Consider the following 26,635-nt stretch of genomic DNA (forward strand, 5'->3'; position numbering starts at 1 on the left):
GATATGTCGGAGGAGCAAAGTGACCTGCTGGAGTTGGGGTTCCCTTTCCCGGGTTGTACATTAAACAAATAATACAATGTTTCACTACATTGTCTGCGCATTTTGGGATTTGTTCATTTTGCCACACTGGAGCCAGAAGTTTACATATACCTTTTGCACTTAAGTGGGCTGGACCATGTGCCATAGTAACCACTGGGAGTACATAGGCATCCGGTAACAGCCAACGTTGGTGTTCAGATGATTCCACCCAACAACCCATCTCATCCAACATTCCTGTACTTTCTTTCCACTTGCTCAACTCTTTTTCTGAAGCCTCTTTCTGAATCGCTCTTACACTTTCCACTGTATCCTCATACATTCCTCTCTCTCTGACCCAATTTGCAGGACCCACCACATACATTCGACTTGTAACATCTCTCGCTGTCTTTTTCGCTATTCCATCTGCAAATGCATTTCCTCGACCAACATCATCTGTAATCTTTTTGTGTGCACTACACTTCACAATCGCTATTTGGGTGGGTAAGGCAAGTGATTCAAGAAGATCAGTCACTAACTGACCATGTTGTATTTTGGTGCCATGAGAAGTGAGAAATCCCCTTTCCTTCCAGAGACGCCCAAAGTTTAACGCTACACCAAAGGCATATTGGCTGTCAGTGTACACGTTCACTCTCTTCCCTTTCGACAATACACATGCTCTCGTTAATGCTATCAATTCTGCTGCTTGCGCTGAATTGTGTCTGATACGTGCAGTTTCCACAATTGTATGTAAAGTAGTAACAGCATAGGCTGAAACTGTATCTCCATTAGGCATTTTAAAGCAAGAACCATCTACACATAGAGTTCCATCCGGATTCTCTAGCGGTGTGTCTTTCAAGTCAATTCTTCCTTTAGTCTCTTCCTCAGTACGGAAGAAACAATCATGTTGCTCCTTAATACTTTTCTCGTCTGGAAGGGGCAACAGAGTGGCTGGATTTAGGGTATTACATCGTTTGATGTGTACGTGACTAGACAAAAGCGTCAGCTCGTATCCAGTTAGACGAGCACTCGTAAGATGCTGCGTTTTCGTTCTATTTAACAAGGTATCCACTGCATTTGGTACCATGACAATGAGAGTGTTATCCAACACCACTCCAGCAGACTGTCGAATAGAAATTGCTGCTGCTGCTGTCGCTTTGAGACAACTGGGCAATGCTTTAGCTACAGGATCTAACGTAGCCGAAAAATAGGCACATGGCCGCTGTTTGTCTCCAAATTGCTGTGTTAAAACTGACAACGCACAACCTTCTCTCTCTTGAACATAGAGCGTAAAAGGCTTACTGTAATCAGGGGTGCCTAGTACAGGAGCAGAACACAGAGCAGTACGTAAGTCAGTGAAACTCTTTTGGCACTCATCAGTCCAAGGAAGGGGCTGAGGCGTATCTTTTAAAGTGAGTGCCAACAAAGGTTTGGCTATTAGAGAGAAGTTAGGGATCCACTGTCTACAATAAGAGGTGATACCCAGAAATTTGCGTAATCGCCTAAATTCGTTCTGGTGTCAATCGTCATCCCTCCTTTGATAGGAGATGACCCAAGTAGGTAACCTCTCGACAAACGTATTGTAGTTTGGAAGGTGAAACCTTATGATTCAGATTAAACAAATGGCGTAATAATGCAACAGTGACATTTTTGCAAATATCTTCTGAATCTGCAGCGACTAACAAGTCGTCCATGTACTGTATAAGAGCAGCACCAGACGGCAAATGAAAAGTATCAAGATGACATTTTAAAGCTTGGCTGTAAATGGAGGGACTTTCACAATAGCCCTGAGATGCACGCTTAAACCGGAAGCTTCGGCCTCCAAGAGAGAAGCCAAAAATGTCCCTACTCTCTTCTGCAATGGGAATACTAAAGAAGGCATTCTTTAGATCGATAACAGAGAACCAAGTCGCTGTGGAAGGTGTCATTGTCAATAGAGCAGTGATATCTGGAACAACAGGAAATTGTGGTACAACAATTTTGTTTACCTCCCGCAGATCAATTACGAAACGATATACAGGAGGCTGAGAAGGATCGGTGCGTTTAAGAACAGGAAGAATAGGACTATTGCATGTTACCTCTTGTTTCTTCAACCACACCCTTCTGAATTAAGTCATGAATGATTTCCAAAAGTGCTTTTTCACCTTCAGTAGAAATTCTATACTGTGGGATGCGTGGTAATTCAACATTGGGCTTGAGCGTGATAACATAAGGGGGAATCTCAAGACAACCCACATCGTTCGGACCTGTGGCCCAAAGCGCTGCTGGAAGAGAAAGCAATTCAGGTGGAAACTGATCTTTGGACAAATACATTGGAGAGATCAGTTTCTGTCCTAAAGTAAGATGTACACCAGAAGGAGAACAATATATCGTAGCATGCATTCTTTTCAATAGGTCTAGACCCAAAAGATTCTCACCGCAACCATTCGTCAAAAGAAGTGGAGCTTCCAAATCATAAGGACCGATTGAAATAGGTAAAGGGCAAGAAACTGGATTGCGAACAGGGGCGCCAGAAAATCCTACAGAAACATTCGTTAAGCCAGACAAAGGTGCCCCAGGGAGTTTAGAATGAATGATAGAACTTCTCATCGCCCCAGTATCTAGAAGAAATGGCTCTAAAACACCCATTGTAGTGACGTTAACATAAGGTCCATTCTGATCTACTGGAATCGACACAACTCCCTTACTTTGTCCATGGCTGTCCTAGTTGGCATGAAGACTTTCATTTCCGTTTTCAATATAACAATCCTCATTGTAATACTGAGTAGACCTGACATTCTGCTGATCGAAGTAGTTCACGGAAATGGGAGAAGGAAGGGCACGCTGTTCTTGAGTCAACACACCCCGACCTCTACTTCTGTTTGCTGACTGGAGACCAGCACGACCTCGTGGAGCAGATAATGCTCCATTGCGCTGCAATAAAACCGGACAACTATTCTTAAAATGACCTTCCTCTCTACAATGGGCACATTGATTAGGTCCTAACAAAGGTCGCGGAATATATGGTTCAGGCTTTTGATACAACCTCTGAAACTGCGGAGGCTGTTGAAATTGAGGCTGAGCATAACGAGGAGGATAGGCTTGGTTTTTTTTTTTTAAATTCTTTTTATTTGCATTTTTCAATAACAAACTTAAAACAATACAACTCACTGCTGTGTACATATTTTCAGCAATGACGATGCGTCTCCCCACCAACATAGCACCAAATACGAGGTTGCAAGGACACCCACTAGTGTTATACGACAGTCTGCTCTTCACCCAGCTGTCCATCTTCCTCCTCCTCCCGTACGCACCCACCCAACCCAACGCCTGTCAATGCTCCCCTCGGGCAAATGCAATGCTCACCATCTCCCTTCCGCCCTAGGGGATAACAGCGAGCTACAGCGCCTGCAGCAGAGCGCGCTCCAACCAGTGCGTGAAGGGCCCCCATATATCCTTAGGCCTTGATCGCATCGGCATAAGCTCCCAGTACAAGGCGAGCTGCGTCTGGCAGTAGACAGCGCTTCTGACCCATTCCCTAACGCTAGGCGACGTACCAACTCCCCAATGCATAGCAACTTGTCGTTTGGCAAGTAACAATAGCATCGCAGGCAGCTTACGGTGTTTGGGCTCAACCATATGTAAAATTCCCAGCAGCGTAGCCTGTGGTGTGCATGGTATCTGTAGGCCCGTAATTTCGCATACTATCGTCACAACCCTTGTCCAGAAGGTCGCCAATGTGGGACAGTCCCACGCCATATGCAGAAAGGTGGCTCCACGAGTGTAACAGCGCCAGCACTCATCTGTGTCTTTTAAGCCCATGCGGTGTAAACGGCTGGGGGTGCGATACGTCATGTGTATGTATTTGAAGTGGATCAGGCGTAGCCTGTAGTTGGGGGACAGTATCTCAAGAAGCTTACAACACAAGTCCCAGTGCGCATCAGAAATATCTGCGCCCAATTCCGCCGCCCATAGGCCCCGCGCCGCCGGAAGAACCACGGGGTGATTAGCTTGCATTCGTACATACAATCGGGATACAAGCTTGCGTCCCGACTCCACGGACAACACATTTTCCAGGGCAAGCAGGTCCGGCGGCGGCGCCGGGAACGTGGGGAACAGCTTCCGGCACGAGTGGCGGAGCTGATAATAAAGAAGCGTGTCCAGTAGTGTCGGAGCTTCCGCACCACACATCTGCTCAAGCGTGAGGAAGGTGTCCCCCGGAAACAAATCGCCCCCAGTGTGAAGGCCCAGTACCGCGGCACGCTCCCCGGTCTGCATATTTCGCAGCGGTGGCCACATCGGGTTCCCGCGCAGAGGCACAGATCGGGTGTAAAGAAGGTCCAGCCCAGCCCTCCGTCTCAGCCCATCCCAAGCCCACCTGAGTGCGTGCACCGGGTCGATTTCCATGCATCTCCGGATGTGTGGCGCATAGAGTGCCACAGTTAGCGGCAGCGGGCCGCTCTATCAGTCTCTATTGCCACGTGCGGTTGAAACGGTGTGGGGTGCGCCCAGTAGTGCAGGAACTGTGCCTGTGCACAGTAGGCATATAAGGAGAAGTCCGGTGCGGCCAGGCCTCCCTGGCACTGTGGAAGAGTGAGGGTCTCCCATGCCACCCTCGGCTGTCCACCTCCCCAGGCCAGCTCCACCATACGCGAGCATAACTGTCTCAAAAAATGTGCAGTTAGGGGAAGTGGGATATTCACGAATAAATATAGGAGTTTAGGCAGGATCACCATTTTAGCCACAGCGATTCTTCCAGCCAACGAAAGGGGCAGGTGCTTCCAGCGGCCGACCCCCTCATCCACCCAACCCATCACCCTCCCGTAATTTGCCGTCCATATCTGCTGCATATCCGTGCTTATCCAAATCCCCAGGTACCACACCGGCCCAGTTGCCCATTTCAGCGGGCAGTCCGGGGTAAAGCGGGGAGTCCCAGACGTCAGGGGTAAAATGACCGATTTCTCCCGATTTATATTCACTCCCGACAGCCGACCATACTCCATCAGTTCTCTCGTCAGAGGGGAGAGGTTTACCTGAGGATCAGACACATATAGCGTAATATCATCCGCGTACAGCGATATGGACAGCGCCCTTGACGAGAAGCCAATGCCCCTGGCCGCATGATGCTGTCTGATGCGGGCAGCCAAAGGCTCTGTGGCGATGGCAAAAAGCAGGGGCGATAGGGGGCAGCCCTGTCTCGTACCCCTACGAACGGCAAATGGTGCAGAGACGAGCCCGTTCACTCTCACCCTAGCAGCGATGCCAGTATAAAGCAGTCTAATGTATCTGATAAAGGCCTCACTCACACCCATGCGCTGCAGCAGAGGAAACAGGAACCCCCACTCCAGGGAGTCGAACGCTTTGGTGGCGTCTAATAGTACCGCCGCAGCCTTAACAAGTGGGGCCAAATAGTGCAGCACCCCGAAGAGGGTGCGGAGGTTGTGGGATGTCGATCGGCCCGGCACAAAGCCCGACTGATCCGGGCGGATAATGAGGGGCAACACCGGCTGTAGCCTAGTCGCGAGCATTTTTGCAAAGATCTTTGCGTCAGTATTAATTAAAGATAATGGCCTGTAGGAGTCGCATTGCTGGACATCCTTGTCCGGTTTTAGGAGGGTAATGATGACAGCCTCTCTCATGGATTCTGGGAGTAGTCCCGTCTCGACCGCCTCTGCATACACTGCCAGCAATCGGGGGGCCAGGAGATCTGCATATTCCTTGTAAAACTGTGCCGGGAGGCCATCCGGTCCCGGCGCCTTGCCGGCTGCCAATGATCCTATTGCCTCCCGCACATCTTCTGCCGCAAATGGCCGATCGAAGTAACCTTTTTGGTGCGCATTGAACCATATAAGTTCTATCGTGTCAAAATAGTCAGACAGCTCCTCCTGTGGGTGGGCTGACCGAGCCTTGTACAAGTCCCTGTAAAAGGTCCGAAAGATATCCAGTATTTCCGGAGGTGTATACACGGTATCACCTCCCTCTGTCATCACTGAGGAGACGAAGGGAGAGGGTCGTTGTGAACGCAGCAGGAGGGCGAGCGTTCTGCCAGGGCGATCCCCCTCCCCATATCTGCGGGCCACAGCATGCTTAGTCAGGAACTTAAGCTCCCTATCAGCTTCTGTCTGATATTCAGTTAGCGTGGTGCGAGTTTCCGCCAATGTGGCAGTCGAGGGGTCAGAACAGTACTTCACCTCCAAAGAATGCAGGCGATCCTCCAATTTACCTAGCGCACCCCTGATAGTCTTTAGGACTTTGGCCTGTCCCGCAATGCAGTGGCCCCTGATCACCACCTTAAACGCATCCCATAAGGTGCCCAACGATGACACGGAACCCGCATTGTGCTCAAAGTAGTCGAGTATGTGCTGATGGATATCCTCACGAAACACCTGATCTGATAGGGCCTGCGCAGGCAATCGCCAAGTGAAGGGTGTAATGTATGGCTGGGGGACAGTCAGAGTCAGTTCAACAGGCGAGTGGTCTGAGAGAGTGCGCGCCTTGTGGGTGACTGCAGACCCCCAGGCATGGACCTGTGGGGTCAAGAGCCAGAAGTCCAAGCGGGACCAGGCTCCTCTGTGCGGGGTGAAGCAGGTGCCTTCCCTAACCGCGGGATGTAATACGCGCCACGAGTCCTGTAGATTATAATCAGCCATTAGGCCGCGTATAAGATCTGCAGCTTGCGGGTGATGCGCGCGAGCCGCCCCTTCCCTATCTAGCTCCGGCGACAGCACGGCATTGAAATCTCCTCCCCACATGCATGCCCCTCTGCCCAGTGATTGTGCCAGGTGCCAGACGTGACAAAAAAACCCAGGGTCATCTGAGTGTCATCTGAGTTGGGGCCATATGTATTAACTAATGTGATTGGCATGTGAAATAGCTTCCCTAGCAGTATTATGTAGCGCCCCTCAGAATCCGCGTGTACCTTAAATGTCTGCCAGAGAAGGCCTTTACGGAGAAGAATAGCCACTCCCCGAGAGTAATTGGAGCATCCGGAGGAGTGTATCTCGCCCCATCGAGCACATCTAAGTTTGTCCCCGGCGTTGCGAGTCAAATGCGTTTCCTGTAGGAAACATATGTCGATTTGGTGTCTTGTCAAATACGCATGGGTCAGGCGTATCTTGCGGTGATCATTAAGACCGCGGATATTCCATGTAAGGCAGCGCAGCGCGGTCAGGGAGGCTTATATGCGTGTGTCCTATGTAATGGCAAGGTCCCCAATGGCCCCCGGTCCAGGGCCCACAGGGGGATCCCCCGCTTCACATTCCCCCGGTTCCACAACCATAAAAATTCGGCCCGTGGCAAGGCCGCATCATCATTTAGCGGTGTAGTAAAAAAAAGCAGTGTAATAAAACCAACCAACAATAACCACAACCCCCCTCCACCCACTCCAACCCCCCAATCAGGTTGAGATGCCTTCCCCCCCGCCACCCCACCCAACAGTAACTGTCCTGCAATAGTATCTCGGGAATCATCCCACAGGGGCGTGGGGTCACCGGCTAACTCCCCCGTCTAAAATCGACAGGGTGGCCGAACTGTTCTGCCTTTCCACTCACGCAGTACATCAACTTACAGCTAGGGAGGCCCCACAGTTCTCCACTTACAGTGTTCCGCAGGGTATCAGCAAAGTTAACCGTGTTAAAGCTGACCATTCCCACAGCTCCGGGACAGGGCCAACGCTCCCACAGGCCCCAGGGACCCCCGGAGGTGGTTACAGGCCGTGCAGCCGACAGTCACGGTGTCCGGCGTCACAACATGTCACGATGTGTTACTGTGCTGCGTTATTCAGTGTCACTCAACTGGCCCATCGGTGGAGAATCTTGCTTATCTTGACGCTCTCGCTTCGACCGTTCCGCCTGTCTCGCAAATTTGAGCGCATCCGCCGCCGCTGTGAAGACCATTGGCTTCCCTTTATGGTGTATCCGCAACTTGGCCGGGTACAGCATGGCATACTTAGTCCCCACCTTCTGGAAGATTTTTTGTGCAGGCACGAATTCTCGCCTCGCAGCCTGCACAGCCTGCGTAAAATCTGGAAACAAGGAGATGGCCATATTTTGGAAAGTGAGCTCACCTTTTTCACGTGCCAACCGTAGGATAGTATCCCTGTCTCGGTAATTTAGAACTCGGGCCAGGATCGGACGTGGCGGAGCTCCCGGCACAGGTCGCGGCCCCAGCGTGCGGTGTGCACGCTCGATCAAGAACATGGCCGACAGATCCTCCCCAAACAGGTCTCGGAACATCCCCTCAACGAATTGTTCCATGTTGCCAATGTTTGTGGATTCCGCAATGCCAATAATTCGTACGTTGTTTCTGCGGGAGCGGGCTTCCAAATCTTCATTGCGCCCTCGTATCACCTCCAGGACCCTGTCCATGCAAAGTAATTTCTCCTGGGTGTCCCCGTGGCCCTCTTCGCAGTCGGCTATCTGCGCTTCCACCGCAGCGAGACGCTCCTCGTGCTGGTCGACCTTATGTGATATGCCATCAAGCCGCTGGGCCATGGAGTCGAGTTTGCCGTCGATTTCCTTGAGGCAGCCCTTAAGGTCGCGGAACATGCTCTTAACATCATCCTCCGGCGTTGGGTCCAACTACGTTTCGGGGACCACAGTCTGCGACGTTGGCACCGCCTCGGCGCCGCGTGAAGCTTGCCTCTCAAAGTGGAGCTTCCGCTGCTTGGTGTCCGACTTCCCCATGGCGTCTCCGAGGGGCCACCACACACCGGCACTGATTGAGGGAGGCAGCAGGCACACCGCTGGTCACAGGCCTCACCAAGCGCAGGGATCGCGCAGGCCAGATGGGCACATCACCAGGCGGCCCCACTCCCCGCCCATGCCCCGCGTGGAGCACCGCCAAACAGGCAAGGTCCAGCCAGCTCTCGGCGCACTCAGGTCGCGGGCCTGTGTCAATCAGGTACCAACGGCGGTCTCTCAGTGTTCGGGCAGCAGCCCAGAGGGCAACCCGGCCGGCCGCTCGTGTCCTCCTCACCACCACCTCATCAACTCCCTCGCTGGCAGACCAGCGGAGTTTAGGGCATAGATTCCAAAGGCCAGATAGCCGGATGTCTTTCGTTGCAGGTAGGGAGCGGGCCGCGCTCACAAGGCGCCGCAGCCCCCGTCCCTCGCCGCCTCACGTCAGCAGGAGCACCGGTACCTGGCAGCAGCGCGGAGCTCGGCGACGCCGGCAGGGCCCAAGCAGCCCGCACATCAGCTCCGCAGACGTCACGCACCCCCCCCACAGCGAGGATCGTCAGCCGCACAGCAGGTGCCCGCCGCCGTCACCCGGGTGTCAATCGCGGGGCGTCCCACGCTCCACCAGCGTCATCGACAGCCTCCTCGCATCCGACGGGCCACGGCCCGCGACCAGGGCCTCGCGTAGCAGAGGACGCCGCTCAGCGCGGCGCCTCCCAGCCGCCGGATCAGCTAGTGTGTGTAGCTCCTGATCCCCGCTGCCGATTTCGACCGCAGCAGCACCGCCAGACTCCTCTTCGTCTGGGCACCTCCCGCCGTATCTTCCCTGCGCCAATATCAAGGCAGAGACCGGATGGGCTGATGGATTAATTGTCCGGCCGGCAGAGCCCCGTTACACGGCGGCCATCTTGCAGCTCGGCTCGGCCACGCCCCCCCGAGGATAGGCTTGTTGCAAGAGAACCTTCGTTTTTAATTCTTTTGTCTTTTTCTCTTGCTTTTCTTTTTCCTCCTTATCTCTGTTTTAATAATATTGCGCAGTAGCCAATATCTGGGCAGTAGAAGAAACAGCCCATGAACTTTCTGAATCTTTCAATTTGTGTGACAGCTCGGGAAGCAAATTAAATACAAATTTGTCCACAAATAATCGCTGTCCACCCTCTGTAGCCATCTCTTGACCACTGTGATCAATAAATGTCTCCTCGAAACGAGTGAAGAAATCAGAGACACTTTCATCTTTCTTTTGTTTGCATGCTGCTAGTTTATCCCAATTTACTCTCAATGCAGGCATCATAGTTTTCATTAATGTAATAATCCTACCAGGGAGTTCTGAAATTAAAGCGTCAGGCTTTGCACCACCCACTTGATCTCTATCTGTGGTAGTTATAACATCCCAAGTAGCACCTAATTCCTGCGCGTGATCCTCTCTACGAATCTTAGCCCATATTGTCTGTGGGACTACATTTCCCATCAACATATCGATATCTGCTAGATTCATAATGCAAGCATCAACTGTCTGTGATAATTCTTTATAACAACCTGCAGGGTTTTTGCGAGGATCCGGTAGAGTCTGTTTAAGGGCCAAAACTTCAGATCTCTTCCAAGGGACATGTACCCATATACGTTGAAAATGAGCAGGAATAGGTGGATTACCACCTGCTGCTGGAACCTCTTCCTTCCATACTGGAGGAACCTCTCTCATGGGATAATTTTTCAGTGTCAATTTAACCGATGGATCAGAATCAAGGAAAGCCTGAGAGAACAATAAAGATCTATAAGAAATAAGTGTCCTTACAGCTTTCTCAACCTTAGAACCCACAAGAAGTCCTTTATCAAAATCAGTCTGAACCTCTAACAGATCTTGTGGGATCGGACTCAAACTCACATCTTCCCATTCTTTAATGAGTGTATCGCACATTGCATTAAAAACATATCTTTGCGTAGGCGCATTCCATTGTGAAAAAGTAGGCATAATATCAAACACACTGTATTGAGGACCCTTTTTGATCCATTTACGTGCAAGAGAATCTAACCTTTCTTGTTCTTCAAAATCTGGGAACTGACTACGAGACTGTCTTCGAGCAAAAGCCGGAGACACATTTAAAGCTCCAAAGAAAGGAGATAAAATACCAGTGACAGTGTCTGTGAGACGCTTACGCACAGACAGAGAATTAGACATAAGAATTGGAGACAAAGTATTAGGAGAACTGACAGAAGGAGAACCGATAACTGCAGGAGGAGCAGAAGGCAAAGGAGATCTAAGATCAGGAGATGAGGGCAAAGAAGTTGAAGTTAACGGTAAAACTGGCAAAGGCGGTAATACTGGAGGAGGCAAATGCGGAAGAGCCGGAACAGGCGGAGGTACCGCTGGCGGCTGAACAGGCTGTAATGGCTGAGGTGCATTGGCACTTTGTGCATAGGGCGGAGGCAACCTTAATAAATGGGACATTAGGGGATCTTCTTCTATATCTTTCTTATTATCGGAAGGGGAAACAGGCAACACCGGATAGCATTTATCTATCGCCATACGATGCTGTCTTTCTGAGATTTCAGTCGCATTATCAATTTCATCGTCTTTAAACTGTTGGGCAGCCTGTATAATTGTCATACCATGTGCTTTTCTATCTCGTTTTGCTTGCTTAATTTCTTTCTGTTTGGCTTCCTTACGCCAAAGGCGGAAAGAGTCAAACATTGCCGGCCGGGCTTTTCTTTTGAAAAGAACTGCTTCTAAATTATCTAGCACATCAGGATCAAAACTACCATTTTCTGGCCAATTTAGAACACCATCTTTCTTCGTGTATCGGGTCCATGCCTCGCTAAAGGCAATGGGGCCAATACCATGTTTCGAATAGAGCTCATATGTGGGAGTTCCAACCGAAGGAATCGGACAAGAGTCCTCAAGTCGGGAATCCTATTACAACCAAAGCAACAAATTCTTCCAATCTTAGTCAGACCAGGCATCTCGTGATATCACCGGACTGTTCACAAACTTCAAGGGGGTAAAACTCAGTTTATGCAGCACAAATGCACTTACCCTCGGCTATTGCAATAGTCGAATCTAAGGACCACAAATACTAAGAAAACAAAGGACAAAAATTGTGGGCGCGACCCACAAAAATACTTAACTAAGGACGTCTTCTCCCGCCAACAGAGGCCCGTCTATCGTCTCGCCTTACCATACATTACCAAAGGAAGGGCCAAAGCAGTGCGGCAGTCAGGGCAGCGGTCGTCAGTAGCCGTCAGGAAGGAGTAACCGCACTGCAAAAGACCTTCGGACCACTTTCGACATACAGGGGTCGCTTAATGTGGCTCGCGAACCCTCCGGAATTTTCTTGCGGGGTTCCTCACGACCTTCAGGCAGAACCGGTACCACTGAAGCCGCCCCACGTTGGGTGCCAGTTGAAGAACCAGAACCTTTTGGGCCTGGCGGCGCAGGGTACGCCTTAATCTCCTGGATTCACCTGCTCAGCTACACAGAGACACTGGACACTCTGTCGGCGTTAGAAGATCAGATTTTTTAGCTGCAGCTAGTACAGTTATCCCAGAAGTACACAAGGTAGGTTCTCAGGAGACTGCCACTTCACTCTGTGGCGCACAATCTTTTATACTATATAGATAACAGACCGCAGCAGCACCGCCAGACTCCTCTTCGTCTGGGCACCTCCCGCCGTATCTTCCCTGCGCCAATATCAAGGCAGAGACCGGATGGGCTGACGGATTAATTGTCCGGCCGGCAGAGCCCCGTTACACGGCGGCCATCTTGCAGCTCGGCTCGGCCACGCCCCCCCGAGGATAGGCTTGTTGCAAGAGAACCTTCGTTTTTAATTCTTTCGTCTTTTTCTCTTGCTTTTCTTTTTCCTCCTTATCTCTGTTTTAATAATATTGCGCAGTAGCCAATATCTGGGCAGAAGAAGAAACAGCCCATGAACTTTCTGAATCTTTCAATTTGTGTGACAGCTCGGGAAGCAAATTAAATACAAATTTGTCCACAAATAATCGCTGTCCACCCTCTGTAGCCATATCTTGACCACTGTGATCAATAAATGTCTCCTCGAAACGAGTGAAGAAATCAGAGACACTTTCATCTTTCTTTTGTTTGCATGCTGCTAGTTTATCCCAATTTACTCTCAATGCAGGCATCATAGTTTTCATTAATGTAATAATCCTACCAGGGAGTTCTGAAATTAAAGCGTCAGGCTTTGCACCACCCACTTGATCTCTATCTGTGGTAGTTATAATATCCCAAGTAGCACCTAATTCCTGCGCGTGATCCTCTCTACGAATCTTAGCCCATATTGTCTGTGGGACTACATTTCCCATCAACATATCGATATCTGCTAGATTCATAATGCAAGCATCAACTGTCTGTGATAATTCTTTATAACAACCTGCAGGGTTTTTGCGAGGATCCGGTAGAGTCTGTTTAAGGGCCAAAACTTCAGATCTCTTCCAAGCAGTAGCGGTTCGTGGAGCGAGTTCCGTGGGGCGGTGAGGCGGGGCGGGGGAGGGGCAGGGTGGGGAAATGTAAACACCGGAATATGGATGAACGATGCAGCGCGCGCAAAGGAATTCGTTTTATTAATTTAAATGTGTACTTACCTCCGTTCATCCATATTCCGGTGTTTACATTTCCCCACCCCACCTCACCGCCCACGGAACTCCCTCCACGAACCGCTACTGCTTCCAAGGGACATGTACCCATATACGTTGAAAATGAGCAGGAATAGGTGGATTACCACCTGCTGCTGGAACCTCTTCCTTCCATACTGGAGGAACCTCTCTCATGGGATAATTTTTCAGTGTCAATTTAACCGATGGATCAGAATCAAGGAAAGCCTGAGAGAACAATAAAGATCTATAAGAAATAAGTGCCCTTACAGCTTTCTCAACCTTAGAACCCACAAGAAGTCCTTTATCAAAATCAGTCTGAACCTCTAACAGATCTTGTGGGATCGGACTCAAACTCACATCTTCCCATTCTTTAATGAGTGTATCGCACATTGCATTAAAAACATATCTTTGCGTAGGCGCATTCCATTGTGAAAAAGTAGGCATAATATCAAGCACACTGTATTGAGGACCCTTTTTGATCCATTTACGTGCAAGAGAATCTAACCTTTCTTGTTCTTCAAAATCTGGGAACTGACTACGAGACTGTCTTCGAGCAAAAGCCGGAGACACATTTAAAGCTCCAAAGAAAGGAGATAAAATACCAGTGACAGTGTCTGTGAGACGCTTACGCACAGACAGAGAATTAGACATAAGAATTGGAGACAAAGTATTAGGAGAACTGACAGAAGGAGAACCGATAACTGCAGGAGGAGCAGAAGGCAAAGGAGATCTAAGATCAGGAGATGAGGGCAAAGAAGTTGAAGTTAACGGTAAAACTGGCAAAGGCGGTAATACTGGAGGAGGCAAATGCGGAAGAGCCGGAACAGGCGGAGGTACCGCTGGCGGCTGAACAGGCTGTAACGGCTGAGGTGCATTGGCACTTTGTGCATAGGGCGGAGGCAACCTTAATAAATGGGACATTAGGGGATCTTCTTCTATATCTTTCTTATTATCGGAAGGGGAAACAGGCAACACCGGATAGCATTTATCTATCGCCATACGATGCTGTCTTTCTGAGATTTCAGTCGCATTATCAATTTCATCGTCTTTAAACTGTTGGGCAGCCTGTATAATTGTCATACCATGTGCTTTTCTATCTCGTTTTGCTTGCTTAATTTCTTTCTGTTTGGCTTCCTTACGCCAAAGGCGGAAAGAGTCAAACATTGCCGGCCGGGCTTTTCTTTTGAAAAGAACTGCTTCTAAATTATCTAGCACATCAGGATCAAAACTACCATTTTCTGGCCAATTTAGAACACCATCTTTCTTCGTGTATCGGGTCCATGCCTCGCTAAAGGCAATGGGGCCAATACCATGTTTCGAATAGAGCTCATATGTGGGAGTTCCAACCGAAGGAATCGGACAAGAGTCCTCAAGTCGGGAATCCTATTACAACCAAAGCAACAAATTCTTCCAATCTTAGTCAGACCAGGCATCTCGTGATATCATCGGACTGTTCACAAACTTCAAGGGGGTAAAACTCAGTTTATGCAGCACAAATGCACTTACCCTCGGCTATTGCAATAGTCGAATCTAAGGACCACAAGTACTAAGAAAACAAAGGACAAAAATTGTGGGCGCGACCCACAAAAATACTTAACTAAGGACGTCTTCTCCCGCCAACAGAGGCCCGTCTATCGTCTCGCCTTACCATACATTACCAAAGGAAGGGCCAAAGCAGGGCGGCAGTCAGGGCAGCGGTCGTCAGTAGCCGTCAGGAAGGAGTAACCGCACTGCAAAAGACCTTCGGACCACTTTCGACATACAGGGGTCGCTTAATGTGGCTCGCGAACCCTCCGGAATTTTCTTGCGGGGTTCCTCACGACCTTCAGGCAGAACCGGTACCACTGAAGCCGCCCCACGTTGGGTGCCAGTTGAAGAACCAGAACCTTTTGGGCCTGGCGGCGCAGGGTACGCCTTAATCTCCTGGATTCACCTGCTCAGCTACACAGAGACACTGGACACTCTGTCGGCGTTAGAAGATCAGATTTATTAGCTGCAGCTAGTACAGTTATCCCAGAAGTACACAAGGTAGGTTCTCAGGAGACTGCCACTTCACTCTGTGGCGCACAATCTTTTATACTATAGAGATAACATATACATTAACCAAATGTACACCCAGAGCATACAAGAAAGAGCCAATAAGGAAAGTTGGAAAACATGACAGAACCAATAGGAGAGATTGGAAAACAAAAGTGTCAGATGACTCGAAGAAACCTCTCCTCCAACTATGTTTGTCACCCCTCCCTCAAACTAATTCATTAACGGATTCGCAACTAACTTGCAGGTGGCGAGATACGTTTGTATGTGCTGGAGGATAGTTGTGAAACGAGAGAATGCTAGCAGAAGACAGTGAAGGCCAGATGATAAGATAAAGTCAGAAAAGAATAGTGTGAATCAACAGATAGTTGAGACAGGGATTAGAAAACCAGACGGAGATTAGTGTACTCGGCCAGTCCTAACACCAGCTTTGCAAATAGAGGCAGAAAGGCTGTTTTTAACACGAAGCTGCAGAAAAAGCAGAATAGACTTTGTGCGCCGTGCTGCCTGAGTGATGGCAACACAAAATGGCGGTGGAGCACAAAATGGCTGGTCGATTCGATCGCGATCAGAAATCGAAGTTCCTCAGCAGGAAATATGCAAAGCTCTTGGGATAAAACAGCATTCTGATTGTGCCCATCACATGAAACCTCTGGTAATGTAGTCCATTCCAATGGTGTGCTCTAGAACAAGCTAGTTATAATCGAAGCTTACACTGACCTTAAGTGGCTCAATGTACTACTCCTGCCCCTCTTGTCAATGCATGCCATGCCTTCTTGGATAGCTCCTACAAGGTATTCATGGACTGCCCCCTGCTACTTTCCTCAAACCCTCTGGCTTCTCTTGAAAGGCCTCTGAATAATGATATGGTTCTGCAGTACTGCAGACAATTGAGTCACTATCTCTGCAGCTTCTGTTCCCAGGTCCATGCAGCCTTGCTGGAGTGTCCCTCCAAAGACGTCCATGACCTCCAGCCCCATGTGTGGATCCATATCCAGGTTAACCAACGAATGTATGACTTCCTGCCCACTTAGAGGGTATTCTACCAGATCTTGCACTTTGAGAACATGGCTGTGAAGTGCAGTGGGATCACTGCCTGGATTCACTCAAGAGGATGACTGACCCTCCAGAGTCCACCTCTTCCACACTTGCTTTGCCCCTTACTGCTTCTGTCCTCCCCACTCTTGGCCCAGCTCCACTGAAGCAGGGTTCATCAAAGCTGCAGGGAGTGGCTCTAGTTTCTGAGCCTCTGCAGCCTTGACCGCTTCAGGATGCAAATCCTCCTTCTTGCCACTTACAGCTCCCTCCAATGTATGTGGCAGGTCACCCGCTTTCGGATCCTGCAGTGAGACTGGCCAGCTACGTGTGCAACAAGCCTTATCATTTCGGGCAATAATGTGGCACCAAATTGAAATGAAATGTGGTGGCTACCACACAAAAAATTACACTCTTCCTGTTGCCCACCCAAGGAACCACCACCACCAGTGTTCGTCAAAATCACTTACTTGAACCTTTTGGGAAGGTGCTGACTAGACCTCAATCTTTTCTCCTGTTGCATTTGCACCAATTTGCCCACCAATGTCAGAGGGGTTCCTATCTCCTTTACTGAAGGAGCAACTTCTTTTAATCTATCTCATGTACACATCCCTAATGAGTGCAACGTTATTTTCATGATACCTATTGCAAATGGGCTTCACCCATTTAGTCCACTGAGATGTTTTGTTTTTGATCACCCTGTTTTAGAACCTTTACAGAGGGTGAGTCTCTGTATGTGAGTCTCACTCTTTGAAAATGCACGGTAATTGGACTGACCATATTTAATGCTAGTGTCTGCCTTTGAAGATAAGGCCACTGGCACAACAAGGGTAAAACGCACTAGGCTGGGTACACGTGAACATATGTTTATATGTGTGCGGGCTATGCATGTGAGACTACTGTTGTGCACAGCCCGGTAGTTCCACACAGGTAGTCTGGCACAGAAGGGACTCTGCAAGAATAAGTGCTGTAATGGGGTGTTGCCCTTATAATATTATATTAGTGGCCATTCGTTGACAGGTCAGTAGGGTTTACTGGAAAACCTGTAGTGTTTTCATTGTATTATACATATAGGTGAAATCTGCCTTAAAGTGCAATTTTGCTCCAATTAGGCCTACACAGTCCAGCAAGGTGTCAAATTGGGGTAAAACATGCATGTGCAAATTGAATATGCAGGCTCCAAAAACACACATAAACCTCTTATGGGACGTCAAGAATTTTCATATTTCTCTTGCGCAGCTCATGTTTATATTCCAAACATTTGTCCCACCTGCTGGGCCAAGTTAATTACTCTGCTCCCCAGCAGAGGGAAGTGGGTCCGCCCCACACAGAACAAGCAATTACTAGTGATTGGCTCAGTTCTTGAGAAGGGGGCGATGGGGAGTAAAATTTGCAAGACTGCCTAGGCCCACTGAACAAAGGAGGAAACCCAGACATCTGGAAACCGCACAGGAGGCGCTTCCATTTTAAATTTTGGTGGAAAGGCATCTGGCAGTAAAGTCAGTTAGGGGTGTAGTAGAGGCCTTCAGAGGTGCTCTTCGCAGAGAAAATCTGTGGGGTGTAGGGATGAAATGGCATCCTAAGATTGTCCAGGAGTGCCTGGAATCTAAAACTTTACACCTCTACTTATAAACCCTTACACAAGGGAGAGACTGGGAAGAAGATCCTGGACCTGGCCAGTGGATGACTGTCATTTTGGAAAGATGAGTCGTCTGATACCCTCCAAGATGAACTAAGGACATCAGGGCTGATTTAGAGTTTTGGTGGGGTGTTAGTATTGTCATCATGGCAGATTACTTTAATCCCGCCATGCCATGGTTACTTTTTTTATTTTTTATTTTTTTTTATTAACATTTTGGAAATGCAGTCAACATTTCAACATACAAAAAAATAACAAGTAGGTCATGATACAGTAGCATCCGTTCTCTAGGTCTCCACCGTCACCTGGTAGCCAGTGACGCAATAAAATAAGCAGCCTTACCACACATATGTAGCAATACATCATCACTCAATCTGATAAAGTCGTAGATAGTCAATTAAGTACACCCAATAGTCGCGAGGCCTTGACCCTCCAGGAAGCTCCTCCTCATACGTTTTGAGAGTGTCTCTGCAAAATGTTAGGTCCGTAATCCATTGCTTAATCGTAGGGGCTAGTTTACTATTCCAACAGAGCGATATTCGCCTTTTGGCCAACAATAGTGCCATCACAGCAAATTTACGTTTTATAGAACGCAATCCAGGCAGAATTCCCAGTAAACATGTCTTTTCTGAGCATTCCAGCTCCAGCCCCACCATCTCGCCCACCATCCTCACCACCTTTACCCAGTATTCCGCCACTGCCACACATTTCCAAGCCAAGTGACTAAAATCTGCCCCCTCCGCCCCACATCGGCAGCAGCGCGAGTCTTCCCTTAATCCATACTTGCAAAGTCTAGCCGGTGTATAATAGGTCTGGTGCAAATATTTGTAGTGCAGCATTCTAAGATTACCATTTGGTGTTAGCAATTCAGTCAGTGAACAGGCCATCTCCCATTCTTCCAGCGTCAGCGGAACAGCCAACACATCATTCCATTTTCCCATTGATTTATGCGTATTGCCCGCTATGTCCTCTTGCAGTGTACCATATAGCCGTGACACCAATTTAGCAGCAGTGGGCGTTGTTATCATAAACTGCAAAGCCAACAGCGGCGACGGTTCCTCAGGAAACGAAGGATAAAGTCTCCGCAGCGCACCCTGCAATCTGTAATAGGTGAACTTGAAGAGTAACGTTTGGTTACTAATAAATGTAAGCTCGCTCAATGTCTGAAACGTCCCATTATTAAACAGATCCCCCATTGTGGTTATGCCGACCTGTCGCAAGAGTCCCATCCCCACCTTCTCCTGCGTTACCGACAGTTCTGGATGGTGTAATAGCGGTAAAGCTGGCGCGTATAATGGCAACTTGCGTGCTTTTTTCCCCATTACTCGCCATGCCTTGTTTGTTGTATCTATTGTATATATATCTCGCTTATGCAGCGGAGCACGCACATGCGTAATAATTGCCCGCAGTGGAACTGGCGCCGCGTCCCCCTCCTCTATGGCAGTATGCGTCAGGAACGGGATGGGGTGGTACCAATAGTGCGCAAATTGCGCTTGCGCGCACAGATAATATAACAGAAAATCCGGCACTCTAAACCCTCCCTGAGCATACGGTAGCGTCAATGCTCGCAATTCAATCCTGGCTTGTTTACCCTCCCAAATCAATCTAAGTACCATCGCTGATATTCTACGGAGCACCTCGGCCGGCGGCTGTATCGGTATATTATTGAATAAATACAATAGTTTGGGTAAGACGACCATCTTAACAATGGCCATTCTATCCGCCAGCGATAGCGGCAGCTTTATCCATCTATCTATTTTCCCTTCTAGCGCTCCGATTGCCCTGCCATAGTTGGCGCGAATCACCAGCTCTGGGTCTCTGTGATACCAAACTCCCAGATAACGCACCGGGTCCGTTAGCCATTCAATTGGATAGTCCAACTGGTGTGGGAGGGTAGTGTCCGACAATGGGACAGCGATCGACTTTGCCCAATTAATGTTTATCCCGGACGTCTGCGCAAACCTAACATCGCACACATACAGCAACATATCGTCTGCATACAACGATATATGGAGCGGCCGCTGAGGAAACTGCAGCGCTGAGTAGTGATGCCCCTGCCGTATTTTACACGCCAATGGTTCCATTGCTAGTGAAAATAGCAAGGGGGACAACGGGCAACCCTGCCGTGTTCCCCGTCGAATAGGTATCGCTCTAATATTCTGATTTTCTCCTCCCGCCTCGTCAACTGCTGACGGATATCTTTCAGAATGCCAGCACTAGTGCCAATACAAATCCCCCTAAGGTTAGCTTTAAGCGCTTCCCACAGCAACCCGGGGTCTTCCATCGTGGGCGCATTCAGTTCAAAATGGCCGTACTTATTGCGTCAGTATATAATGGGTCAGTCATCGCCCTTGCATTAAAACTCCAACTAAACGGGGGGCACATAAACCGGCATGTCAACTGTTAGTTTGACCGGATTATGATCCGATAGGGTCCTAGGCAAATGGCACACGGACCTGGTCCATAGGAGTGCTTCTGCAGACCCCAACCAATAGTCTATCCTGGACCAGCTATTACTACCCGCTGTCGTATGTGTCGCCTCTCTACTCTCCAGGTTCCTTGTCCGCCATATATCCTCAAGGCCCCTGTCAGCCATTATATCCTGCAGTTTTCTCCTAGCCCTTGTATGGGGTTCAGTCGTGCTGCCTGACCTGTCCAGCCCATCCTGCAGCGCTATGTTGAAATCTCCCCCCCAGATCAATGGAACATCAGGTAGTTCACCAAGCTGATTCCACACCGTATTATAGAAGTCCGGGTCGTCCACATTTGGACCATATGTGTTAACCAATGCTACTTTATGCCCCCGCAATCTCCCTGTTACCAGAACGAAGCGTCCCACCTCATCCTTAAACGTCTTTTCCACATCAAACTGTACCCCTTTTCTGATCAAAATCATGACCCCTCTCGAGTATGAGGAGTACGAAGAGCTATGCACTGTCTCCGCCCATCGACTCCCAATGAACATAGGTGCTGCTGGTGTGAGGTGCGTCTCCTGCAACATAGCAATATCAATATTATGACGGTCTAGGTATGCCAATACATGTCTTATTTTCTTGGGGTTGTTCAGCCCACGCACATTCCATGTCAGCAATGATAAACGCTTATTACGGAACGTACTATCTCCCATCTTTCACCTGACTGTCTCGCAGTACAACGGCAATAGGCTTACAGCAACTGCTACTACATGCAACCCATACAGTTCCCTTCCGTTTTCGTGCATCAATACCACCCTGTGCATCCGGAACGCCCCTTTCATACCGCAACCTACTGAACTATCCCCAACGCCCCCCCATCCACCCCCCACCCACTTCAGAAACCCAACTCTGCCAAAGACACTCCCCATTACAGTATAACATCTCAACCCAACTTGGTTTGGGGAACACCCGTGTGGGGGATCCACCAAGAGTGCACACTTTCATCCAATCTAATGGATGTGGTCGGTTGTACATTCGGAATACATGCAAAATCCTAGCACTCCCCTACGCAGGTAGAACACCATGTACATATCTCAACAGTGACGTTGTATGTGGTGATCCAGTGTACAGTGCGCCATTATGCCTCCTGGCTCATCATTTCCAACATTCCTCCCATCATCACACCCACAGCGTCGTGTCCCGGAGAATGTGGGAGATAGCTCGTGTCCACCAGATGGGCGGCATAGTCAACAGTTTACCTCCCGCGCTCGTGACATCGTTCATACCGCCCCCAGTGCGAACCCACCTCCCACAGCCATTACCTCCTGTTCAGCATCAGCAGCGCCCAGCACCTCCCCCGCTGCACCAGCCCCAGCTGTGGCCTTTAACATCTTCAATCACATGTACGGCACTTTACCTCTCATCAAACCTCAGTTCGAGTCCATGCCTTGATCTGCGCGTCGTTGCTCCTTACACCTATTCGTGATCCTCTTGATAAAGTCTTGGGCATCCCTAGGCGTCTGGAGAAGTGCCGTTTTCCCGTCATAGGTTACCTTCAGTCGTGCTGGGTATAGCATAGCATACTCAATTTGCAGCTCTCGGATTTTCTTTTTGACCGGATTGAACTCTTTACGTGCCATCTGGACCGACACGGTGAAGTCCGGGTAGAACTCCAGCTCGTTTCCTTGATAACTGACCTTGCGTTTGTCTCGGGCCATTCGGAGGATAGCGTCGCGGTCTCGATAGTTCATGATCCGCGCCACTATAGGTCTCGGAGGCAAGCCAGGTTTTGGCCTCGGGGCTAATGTTCTGTGCGCGCGTTCCACCAGGAAGATGGGGGAGAGGGACTCCGTTCCAAACACGTTCTTGATCAGTTCCTTTACATAGGTTTCCATCTTTGCTATGTTCGTGGATTCCGGAATGCCCATGATGCTGACGTTATTGTGGCGGGAACGCGCTTCCAAATCCTCCGCCTTGTTTTTGATAACATCTAGTAGCCGTTCCATGTCTGTACATTTTCGGGCCGTGGCTTGCGATTCGTCTTCCACCGCCGAGATACGAGTCTCAGCTTCCACCAGTCTCTCCCCGTGCCCATCCAGCTTAGCCGCCATGTTGTCCACACGCAAAGTAATGGAGTCGAGCTTGTCATGAATGTCCTGCAAGCTTTGCTGTATAGCCTGCAGGGCGCCCTCCATACCCACTGGTGCCACTTGCACAGCCTCCGTAACCTGCTCCGGTGTCTCCGACAGCGCTGTTGCAGATTTCTTTGCTTCGAAATGAAGTTTAGACTGGGCTCGGTCGTGCTTTCCCATTGCGACGGTCCGCGCCACGTGCCCGCGTAGCCCCTCCACACGCGCTCTTTACCTTGCGGGATACTGCCCCGGGCCCTGCACCGCCGCTCCACCACTATATCTTTTGCTTTGGGTAGTGCCACCTCGACCCATACGCCACTGCCGCGCCGCCAGCTCCGTCAGCGCCGCGAGGGCAGCTGAGTGCGCAGTTCGTCTCCGCAGGCGCCCACTGCACCCTCCACCAGTCCGGTATGTCTGACCGCCGGAGCCGCTCTCACCAGCAACTTCCGGCAAAGCCTGGCAATAGCCCAGCAGTCTACTCACGAGCCGCGGCGTCAAGTCCAGCCGTTCTCCAGTAGCACCTGTCTTCCGATCTCATCGCCAAGAGCATGTATCGTCTCTCACATACTATGCAGCCATCACAGGTCGAATGCCGTGGTCAAGTACGCCCTCGCTGTCTGCCGTGAGTCAACAGTCGCCGCGATGCTGGGCGCCATTTTGCGTCCCGCGCCGTCCACACTGCCGCACTCTCACCAGCGTTCTTCCTCGGGGCCGCTTCTCAGCGTCTGCGCTAGTGACCACCTCCGCTACCAGTTCTCCGCTGCTATCAGCGCATGCAGCCGTTCCGCCCCTGCAGCTCATGCACGACGGTCCTCTCTCAGTCCGATAGCCGCAGCGGGTGCCGCCATCTTGCCTGACTCCGAGCCGGCAGCGTTAGCCCGGAGCGCAGATCGCTGCGCGGCACCGTTTCCCCGTAGCTGCAGGTCACCTCAGCCGTTCCCCTGCATGTCCAGTCGTTCCGACGTCTCAGGATGCCAGTTTCATGCCACTAGGATCCCCGCATGTTGCTCAATTAAGCCGTTTCCTGTCAACGACCAGCGGAGCCGTCTCAGCAGGCGGCCATCTCGCCGTGCACCCTCTAGCGCCCCCCCATGCCATGGTTACTTTACCTGCCAAATTTAGAGGTGACCACAGGCCTAGTGGACAGCTCTAGCATATACAGAAACCACTGTCATAGCGGTTCCTGTAAATGCATTGTAAAGTGTACCGTATGGCTCCGTCAACATGACGACACCACACTGCACACTTTCATTTTCTTTTTCTTTATTTTCAAAAACAAAACTCATTAGCAGGATATGTTTTTTAAAATGAAAAATTATTATTTATATGCAACAGCAAATTGTGTAGGTGCCAGTTATGCATTAGAAAGGTATTCCCTCAAGGGTGGATCGAGGAGACCTGTGGGATGAAACAGATGAGTTTCTGTGCTTTGGAGAAGGAGGGAGGCATGTCGACGGTTTGGGTTCTTCTGAGAAGGAGGGAGGCATGTCGACGGTTTGGGTTCTTCTGGTGAGGGAGGTGCAGATCCACCTGAGGGCGTGTCCCTGGATGTATGCTTCATGGAGTCTTCGGATCAGGATGGGATTGGAGACGGTGCCAAAGGCTGCTGCTGACAGGTCTAGGAGCAGGTCTAGGAGGATGAGGGCTTCTAGAAGGAAATTGAGTTCACCTTGTAGAATGAATGTGGTAGAGTTGAGGAGTAGTGGCGTGATGAAGTCCGGTAATTTTGCTATGAAGTTGGCTGGGTAGTCTGGAGCACGGTAGGTCAGGGTTCCGCCCAGGGTTACATTTTCTGTGATTTATATTTTAAAGTTGAGGTGTTCCACGTAATTTGTTCCAGCTCCTGTGGAGGCTGTGAAGTTGAGAGTGTCCTTATACATGATGGCGATTCCTCCTCCAGGCCTGTTTAGGCGGTCTTGCCTGGGGATCTTGTATCTGGCATGGATGGCGGCAGTGATTGGAAGCTGCAGTCAGACAATGGCGAGACACGGAGGCCCAACCAAGGACAACCAGAAGCGCGACGAACCAAAGAACCTAATCGTTAATCTCTCCAGAAGACATCTGAACACTGAGGAGGTTATAGACCTGGAGCTGGGATTAGGATTTGTACCGACCCCGAAGGAGGACAACTTCTGGATGAATGAGGAACTCCACCAACTGTTCCGGAAAATTCGACTCAGATCTTTCTTCAATGATACATCTACCACAGACTGTGAAGACTCGGGACTTAGGCCACCGTCCAAGTTCACCCCACCACAGGTATGGTCCCCAGCAAGGTACTAACGTTCGAAAAAGCTGTACTAAAAAAGGCCAACAAGTTAAAGAGGAAACCCACCTACAACATCATGTCTCATAAACTTTGTGATGCTATTCGATCTCTTAGTGATGATGACACGATCACCATTAAACCCGCGGACAAAATGGGTGCCACGGTTACCCTCGACATCAAGGATTACGAAAATGAATGCTCCCAGCAACTAAGCAGCACCCAGTACTACCAGAGACTTGATGTCGATCCCACTGAACGACTCTCACGCTGATCCAGATCATGGTCAATGAGGCAGCCAATGAGGGTTATATCTCCCCCAAAGAAGCCGCTTTCCTGGTGAATGTGAATCCCAAGATGTCGTACTTTAATCTTCTCCCGAAGATCCACAAAGACATCACCCCCCCCGCTAGGTCGCCCCATTGTATCCGGCATAGGCTCTCTACTTGAACCTCTCAGCCAATTCAGTGATCATTTCCTGAGACCTTTGGTCCAAGCTACACCGGCATATCTGAAGGACACACCAGATGTCCTCAATTTGATACAAAACATCAATGATGACAACATGGAGGAGATTAGTCTACTTCTCACACTCGATGTTGAGGCATTATACACCAACATCCCTCAGGACGCCACCATCGAGGTAGTGGGCAACCTATTACGCGAGGCAACCCTCCCCACCAATACACCTGCCGACTTCATCGTTGATAGTAAATAATGACAGAAGTATAACCCATAGACCAGGTTGAGATCTGGGTGAGTACGAGAGAGCTCGCAACAATGTCTCAACCTGATTCAATGAAAATGGCTAATACACATGTATGTACAAGATATTACATAAAGGAAACAAAGGGGGGACTCCTAGTAGTTTGTTTGAATGTGCTCATGGCATCATATATTTGAAAATACAATCTATGCAAGACAGTTATAACAGCACTGTAGGCATAAAATGCAGAGGCAACCCTAAGGAACTTAGTGCACGTTGTGCTCGTGACATGAAAGTGACGGCGCAAAAAACAAGTGAGAAAACACAGTAAAAGGCACAGAGTGATAAGGTGATGTAAATTATATGTACAAAATAATTGGTTCAACACAAGGGGTATTTTTAATGATTGATCAAGGTTTAGAGCAATTCTGTGAACCAAAGTTGAGTATGCGCCATAAGTTGCGCTGGTAAATTGGGTGACGACGTTTCGATCCTATTAATTCAGGATCATCTTCAAGACCGGGTAGCCAATTTGAGGGTGCTGGAGATCGAGAGAAGTAGAGGACAGGAATGTCCAAGGGGTGATCAAGGAACCAGTGTCATGAATAGAGTCCTTGCATATGGTGCAGGGTAGTCGAACGTCTGCGTGTTGATAATTAAGCGGTATGGGTATTCCAATGTAATCCCAGTACGGTATAGGAAAAGGCGAGATGCAGGGTCGGGTCCCCGATCCACTGCGGCGATAACAGGTACAGAGATCCGTGTTTGTGGTAGTTGACGGGGTGGAATAAATCCGAGTGAGCAATGTGGTATGAGTATCTCCGGGCCGCCACAGACATGTGCGGTGTCCTCCAGTGTCTCGAGACATTACCCTCCAGTATTGCAAGCAGTGTATTCTTTATCTCAGAAGTTTCAGTTCTCCAATCTGAGCTGCCTTACCTGTCTGTCCGATCAGAGTCTGTCAGAACTTGCAACAGGGAGACTAGATCCACATGTGAGTCCACAAGCAAAACTCCACCCTCCCTCCCCAGTGGCAAGAACTGTTCCAAGCCCTGATCAACACAAACACTGCTGCAAATTGCAGTGCTGTGGAATACCAGCCTAGGTGCCAGCCAGTCTCTGCAGG

The sequence above is a fragment of the Triturus cristatus genome, chromosome 9 (genome assembly GCF_964204655.1).
Source record: "Triturus cristatus chromosome 9, aTriCri1.1, whole genome shotgun sequence".
Classification (NCBI taxonomy): Eukaryota; Metazoa; Chordata; class Amphibia; order Caudata; family Salamandridae; genus Triturus; species Triturus cristatus.